The following is a 7,685-nucleotide window of genomic DNA, read 5'->3' on the forward strand; positions in this document are numbered from 1 at the left end:
TCTGGCAGGACAAGCATGCAATCCCTTGAGTCATCTCTCTATTTTGGGGCTCTATTAACTAAATCAACAGATCAGTAGGTATTCTGGAGTGTGTGATGGTTGCATAGTCTTACAAACTAAGAAACATTAAATTCACATTTTAAGGGCATGATTCTTACAGTAGTAAAAATTACATCCCTCCACTAAATTGTCAGGGCCTGTAGAGACAGTACAGCAAGTAAAGCACTTGCCTTATATGCCATCAACGTGGATTTGATCCCAGACAACACATATACTCCCCAGAGCACCACCAGGAGTGATCCCTGAGCACAGAGACTGCAGGAGAAAGCCCTGAGCATAGCTGGGCATGACCCAAATCCTACCTCCCCCACCCAGAAAATAATTGTCATAATGAAAAAAAGAGAGGCGACAACTCTGTATTCCTCTCTGAAATCTTTTCCACGTAAAACCACTAATTCTCATTTCACAGGTTAAACATTTTGAAATAGTTCTGCTTTCTCTTAATTTCCCACATATATATGTATATATATGTATATATATATATATATATATATATATATATATATATATATATATATATATATATATGCCACATCCAGAAGCTCTCAGGGGTTACTCCTGGCTCTGCTCACACAGCAGGGGCTGGAGTGGTGGTGCAGAGGTAGAGCATTTTCTTTGCACTAGACTGATCCAGGACGGACCTCGGTTCGATCCCTGGCGTCCCATATGGTCCCCCAAGCCAGGAGCGATTTCTGAGTGCATAACAAGAGTAACCCTCTGAGCACCGCCAGGTGTGAACCAAAAACCAAAAATACCCCCCCCCAAAAAAAAAACCAAAAAACAAAAACCACACACAGCAGATCCTCAGCAGGGTGTTCCATCTCTCTTCAAAGATCTCCAAGTTCCTACCAGGCCCTCCAAGGCTTAAGCACATCCTTGCCATTGTTTCTGGAGTTTCATCTCCTGCCAGTCAGACTCACCTTCACTCACTCCAGCTTTCTCTCAGCTCTGGGACACAATGGGAGAGCTCCGAGCCCAAGGCCTTTGACCTCGTAGCTCTACCTCTAGGTCTCTGCCACCCTGCTCTGCTTCAAGTCAGCACCCTCACGTAACATCAGTGTTACCTGAACCATACACTTCCATTTGCTTCCTCCCCACTGCACTGCTGCCTTTACACCAGAGCAGGGTCTCTAACTAGCTGACTTCTCACACATCATGTTCTGTCCAGCCCAGGCTTAGTTAGACCTGCGTGGGAAAGGCCTTTTATCTGCTTTGCTCTCGGATAATTCTAGGTCAGTATCTGGCGCAAAATATTGCTCAATAAACTTGAGCAAAAAAAAAAACCCCAAAACATATTGTTGAATGAATGCACAAAATCGTATCTCTTGACAGAATGATAGGGAGGATACATTTGGAGGGGCTCATGGAAGAGCTTGTTCCAGGCAGGGAAAGGTGGATCAAGCCTTAACACATGAAAGGAGATCATCAAACAGCATTGATAAAATTTACAAGCCATTCATGATAAAGATAGACTCTTAACAAACTCTAAACAAATTCATAGACTTACTTCTGAACCTGATAAAATGTTATCTGCCAGAAACTTAAAGCAAATGCCATGTGTAATAGGGGTGTTTCGAGGCATTCCCACGGTCCAGTTGTCCCAATATGTGCTTTGTCTCACACATTTTGATCTCCTTGGAAGTTAGGCTTGACCCCAAGACTTGCTTTGATGTGCTCATGTATGGAAGGTGAGTGGAAGACAGAAACCTCCATGTAGAAGATTCAGAAGCCAGGGTAGAGCTCACCATGCTTCTTCCTCCTGCAGCAGTGACCATGATGTCCCATCCATGAAGTCAAGGCTCTGTCCATCTGAGAAACAGCTGTAAGGGACCTCTCACATTTGCTGGTGTTGAGCATGGGGCATTTTTCTGTTTTGGGGCCACACCCAGCAGTGCTCAGGGGTTACTCTTGGCTCTACACTCAGAAATCACTCCTGACAGACTTGGGGGACCATATGGACCATATGGAATGCTGGGTGGGGATCCAACCCGGGTCAGTCCGGGTTGGCCACATGCAAGACAAATGCCCTACCACTGTGCTATCACTCCAGCCCCTCTTGAGGATTGTTTGTTGCTACAACATATCTCACCCTACCTTGAGAGACATGCCCAAAGGCACTCAGAAATGAATCCATGACTTCTACAACTCACTGATGAGACACACTGGGTAAAGGCTTAACTGGTTGACCCCAGTTAACTCCCTGGAATAACATGATCCCCTGAGCACAGATCCAAGGCTATTTCCTAAGCCTGACTGGAGATGCACTGCCCCCCACCCCCACCCCCAAACATGCACATGCTAGAAGAGGCCAGGGAGACAGCTCACAGGATTGGAGCACATACCTGCATGCATGAGGTTGTGGGTTTGATACCCAATACCTTATGGCCAGAACTACTTTGGAGGCCCTTTCCAAGAAACCAATACCAGAAGGTGCAGCTAACACCATAAGAAACTGGAAACTTGGGCCTGGAGAGATAGCACAGCGGCGTTTGCCTTGCAAGCAGCCGATCCAGGACCTAAGGTGGTTGGTTCGAATCCCGGTGTCCCATATGGTCCCCTGTGTCTGCCAGGAGCTATTTCTGAGCAGACAGCCAGGAGTAACCCCTGAGCACCGCCGGGTGTGGCCCCCCCCCCCAAAAAAAAAGAAACTGGAAACTTAAAATCTTGAAAGGAAATGCAAATTTGCTATGATTTATGAAAGCATGGCAAATTAAGTACCTAGCAAAGCAAAGTGCCTAGCAAAGCAACTGTATCCAGGCCACTATTTAAAAAACAAAAGCTTCCCTACATACAAGCAATAACAAATACAATATTATTTCACCATAGTAACAAAGCCTATAAATTATTTAGGAATAAACTAATTAGGAGACAGAGCCATAGTACAGTGGATAGGATACTTGCCTTGCCCATGGCCGGTTCCTGCTTTGCCCCATGGCACTGCATATGGTCCCCTGAGTCCCTCTAGATGTGGTTCCTGAGCAGTACTGCTGTGGTTCACACCACACCCTATAAAGCAGGGGTCTCAAACTCAATTTACCTGGGGGCCGCAGGAGGCAAAGTCGGGGTGAGGCAGGGCCGCATAAGGGATTTTGCTTACCGAATATTTGCAATAAAAAATTGCATTCGTATACTTACCTGGCAGGGGAGATACCATGGTCACGAAGGTGGTTTCCCCAGGGCGAGGCTCACCCATTGCACTCCGGGTGTGCTGACCCCTGCGATTTCTCCAAATGTGGGAAACTTGACTGCATAATTTGTGGTAGTGGGGGACTGCGTTCACGCTCTCCCCTGAAAATAAAAAGAAAAAAAATCGCATCAGTAAGAAAAAAAATCGCAAAAAATCGCATCAAACATTTACATACCCTGAACGGAACTGCTCGGGGTATGCGAATGTTTAATGCGATTTTTTTCTTACTAATACAATTTTTATTGTGATTATTCGGTAAGTGAATAATTGCAAATACTGTGATATTTGAAGGCCGGCCGCGGGCCACAAAATGTTGTATGGAGGGCCTCGAGTTTGAGACCCTTGTTATAAAGGAATAAAGCAGGGGGCTGGAGTGATAGCACAGCAGTAGGGCATTTGCCTTGCATGCTGCCAACCTGGGACGGGCCCAAGTTCGATCTTTGGCATCCCATATGGTCCCCCAAGCCTGCCAGGAAGGATTTCTGAGTGCAGAGCCAGAAATAACCCCTGAATGCTGTCAGGTATGGCCCCAAAACCGGGGAGGGGGGGAGGAATAAAAAAATTAGAAGTATAAAGACAGGGTCGTAAAGATAGACTAGCTGGCAGCTTGCAGGCAGCTGACTTTGGTTCAATCACTGTTACTCTATTTGGTCTCGTAAGCCCTGACAGGAGTGATCCCTGAGCAGAAAACCAGCAGTAAGCCCTGAGCACCACTGGGTATGACCCAAAAACAAAAAAATGAAGGAAAAAAAATACCTAAATGAGGGGCCGAAGAGATAGCATGGAGGTAGGACATTTGCCTTTCATGAAGAAGGATGGTGGTTCAAATCCCGGCATCCCATGTGGTCCCCCAAGCCTGCCAGGAGTGATTTCTGAGCCTAGAGCCAGGAGTAACCCCTGAGTGCCACTGGGTGTGACCCAAAAACCAAAAACCAAAAACTAAAAAAAAAAAAAGACCTAAATGAAAAAATAATATTGTAATTAAAAAAACAGAGGTGGAGGGGCCGGGTAGGTGGCGCTGGAGGTAAGGTGTCTGCCTTGCAAGCGCTAGCCAAGGAAGGACCGCGGTTCGATCCCCCGGCGTCCCATATGGTCCCCCCAAGCCAGGGGCGATTTCTGAGCACATAGCCAGGAGTAACCCCTGAGCGTCAAACGGGTGTGGCCCAAAAAAAAAAACCAAAAAAAAAAACAAAAACAAAAAAAAAAAAAAAAACAGAGGTGGAGCCAAAGTAATAATACAGTGGATAAGACACTTGCCTTGCACACAGCTGGTCCAGATTTGACCTCCTGAGCACCTCTAGGTATACCAAACCCCCACAAAAAAGCATGGAGGTCCAGAAATGGAGAGATGGATTATATATTTACTAATTGTTGGAGGGGCTAGAGTGATAGTACAGGGGAGGGGCTTTTGCCTTGCATGCAGCCAACCTGGGATCAATCTTTGGCATCCTATTTGATCCCCCATGCCTGCTAGGAGCAATTTCTGAGCAGAGAGCTAGGAGTAATCCCTGAGCACTGCCAGGTGTGGCCCCAAAACAAAACAAACAAAAAATTGTTGGAGACAATATGGGAAACCGGGATTCGAACTACCATTTATCTGCATGCAAGACAAATGTCCTGCCTCCATGATATCTCTCCGCCCCCACCCATTTCTTTTTAAAAACAAGCTAAAAAAAAAAATCAAACCAAGACATCAGCTCCCAAACTTAAGAGACAGTGGGTAGGCACTTTCTTTGCATGCAACCAACCCAAGTTTGATCCTCAGTACCCTATATGGTCCCCTAAACCCTGCCAGGAGTGATCCCTGCTGGATGTGGTTCACCAAAAAAGAATTGATGACTTTGTAAAGATGTTAATCTTCCCTAAATTAATAAAAAATTTAAGTGCACTTATAATTAAAATTACAGAGTCTTTATAGAACTTAACAGACAGCTTCTAAAATTCATGTTTTGGACTGCAGAGATGATACAGTTGGTAAGGCGCTTGCTTTGCATATGGATGACCTGGGTTTAATTCCTGGCACCATATATGATATTCCTTGCTTCACCATGGTACAGAAACTGGAGTAAACTCTGAGTTTTACTCCAAATGCCTCTGCTCCTGTCCCACCCCTCCAAACTGCATGTTTATTCATTTAGTCAACATAAACTAGAGGGCTAGAAAGATAGTATATTGGGCCCAGAGAGATAGCACAGCGGTGTTTGCCTTGCAAGCGGCCGATCCAAAACCAAAGGTGGTTGGTTCGAATCCCGGTGTCCCATATGGTCCCCCGTGCCTGCCAGGAGCTATTTCTGAGCAGACAGCCAGGAGTAACCCCTGAACACCACCAGATGTGACCCAAAAACAAAAAACAAAAAACAAAAACAAAAACAAAAAAGATAGTATAGTGGGTAGGGCACTTAGCTTGCATGTTGCCCACCTGGGTTTGATTCCTAGCATCCCTTATGTTTCCCCAGCATCGTCATTAATTGTTGATTATTTACTAAGTGCAGGACAGACATAACCCTTGAGCATTGCTGGGTGTGGCCCAGAAAGAGGAGCCCCCCCCAAAATTTGGGGGGTCACACCTGGCAGCGCTCAGGGGTTACTCCTGGCTCTACACTCAGAAATCACTCGTGGCAGGCTAGGGGGACCATATGGGAAACCGGGATTTGAACCACCATCCATCTGCATGCAAGGCAAATACCCTACCTCCATGCTATCTCTCCGCCCCCCTTCAATTTCTTTTTAAAAACAAACAAGATAAAAAAATTAAACCAAGACATCAACTCCCAAACTTAAGAGATCTAAGTAAAACCTTTTTTGTTTGTTTTGAAGCCATACCAATGGTGCTCACAGTTTACTCCTGGTTTTTGCGCAGGGATCACTCTTAGTACTTGCATTGTATGCAGCTGAACTGGTTTTATCCTCACGTCTCAAATCTCCCCTCTGTACTTTCTGAAATGACTCTTGAGCACTACTAGGTGTGACCCATACTCCTGCTAAAAAAAGAAAAAGTCAAAACACATAATCACACACAGATACAGGGCTAGTACAGTAGTATAGGGCACCTGAATCATACACGGATGATCTGGGTTAGATTCTGGCATCCCAGATTGTCCCATTGCCCCATCAGGAATAATTCCTGAGTATTCAGGGGCAGGTGCAATGCCTGGGCATCTCAAAATGTGGCCCAGAAACCAACCAACCAAAGAAAACAGAAAAAAAAATAAGGAAAGAGGATATTCATAATATTCCTTTTTTGTTGGTGCTTATTACTCACTGGATGGAAGCAACTTTGGGTTGAAGCATCTTTTTTTGTTTGTATGTTTTTTTTTGTTTTGTTTTTTGAGTCACACCTGGCAGCACTCAGGGGTTACTCCTGGCTCTACACTCAGAAATTGCTCCTGGCAGGCACGGGGAACCATATGGGATATTGGGATTTGAACTACCATCCTTCTGCATGCAAGGCAAACATCCTACCTCCATGCTATCTCTCTGGCCCCAGGATTTAAGCATCCTTTGGATTGGTCCCTTACCCTACCTGTTCTCCTCCCCTGGGTGTGGTTCCCAATAAAGCCCCCAGAGTCTCAGGGAAAACAGCTTGCAGTTTTAGTTTTCTACCATTGAACTTTCTGCTTGCTGCTCTTAGGGTAAGGAGTGGAAGGCTTGCTTTGGAAGTCCCTGAACCTGTTTTATCTCCTTAACTGTGTGTGAATTATTTCCCATGTCACTATTTGCCTCCAGTCCCATGTCTGCCCAATCCCAGGGGATTGGGAGGATTATGCTTTACCTGGCACCCAAACAGGGACCTGAGGATCTGAGAAGACTCCCAGCTATGGGGAGTGATTTGACCCTCTGGTGGCTAATCACTACGATGGCGTCCCTCAGATGAACTGAATGTGCAGTGTCCCTCAGTGGAAAATTGATGCACATGGCCCCTATCCTGAATGTGGCAGAGGCCACCTTGGGCAGAATAGAAGCAGGCAGTGAGGGGGAGAGGGCTGAAGACTTTGAGCAGCACCCCAGAGGCCAAAGTCCACTGCTATTCTTCTACCAAAATGGTGCTTTGTGTGAGGACCTCAGCCACTCCCCTAACCTACAGAAGCTTATTGAGGTCACTGATGAGGTGGAAGCTGAGAGAAAGCCCCACTGGATGGGGGACCAGCAGCAAGGAGATCAGTGAGTCCTCCCACCCAGATTCCAGCTCAAGAACTTAAGGCCTTTCCATCCCAGATGACTTCAGAAGCCTACTACAGAAGGAGAAGATGGAGAACCCAAGCTCAGTCAAAGAGCAACTGAGGAAAAGCTGGCCTCAGAATCTCCTGCAACTTTCTTCTAGGTTATTTTTATTCTTATTTTTGTTGCTGTTGTTGGTTTTTTTTTTTTTTTTTTTTTGGTTTTGGGTCACACCCAGCAGCGCTCAGGGGTTACTTCTGGCTCTATGCTCAGAAGTTGT

At 45.8% G+C, this 7,685-nt stretch overlaps 1 non-coding gene across 1 annotated transcript; it reads left to right on the forward strand.

The window, feature by feature from the left end:
• The first annotated feature begins 3,187 nt into the window (after nucleotides 1-3,187).
• On the forward strand, nucleotides 3,188-3,351 carry LOC126005710 (U1 spliceosomal RNA). The gene has a single exon (XR_007494749.1). It is a non-coding gene; the product is annotated as a U1 spliceosomal RNA (small nuclear RNA).
• Nucleotides 3,352-7,685: the final 4,334 nt, after the last annotated feature.

Source organism: Suncus etruscus, chromosome 3 (genome assembly GCF_024139225.1).
Source record: "Suncus etruscus isolate mSunEtr1 chromosome 3, mSunEtr1.pri.cur, whole genome shotgun sequence".
Classification (NCBI taxonomy): domain Eukaryota; kingdom Metazoa; phylum Chordata; class Mammalia; order Eulipotyphla; family Soricidae; genus Suncus; species Suncus etruscus.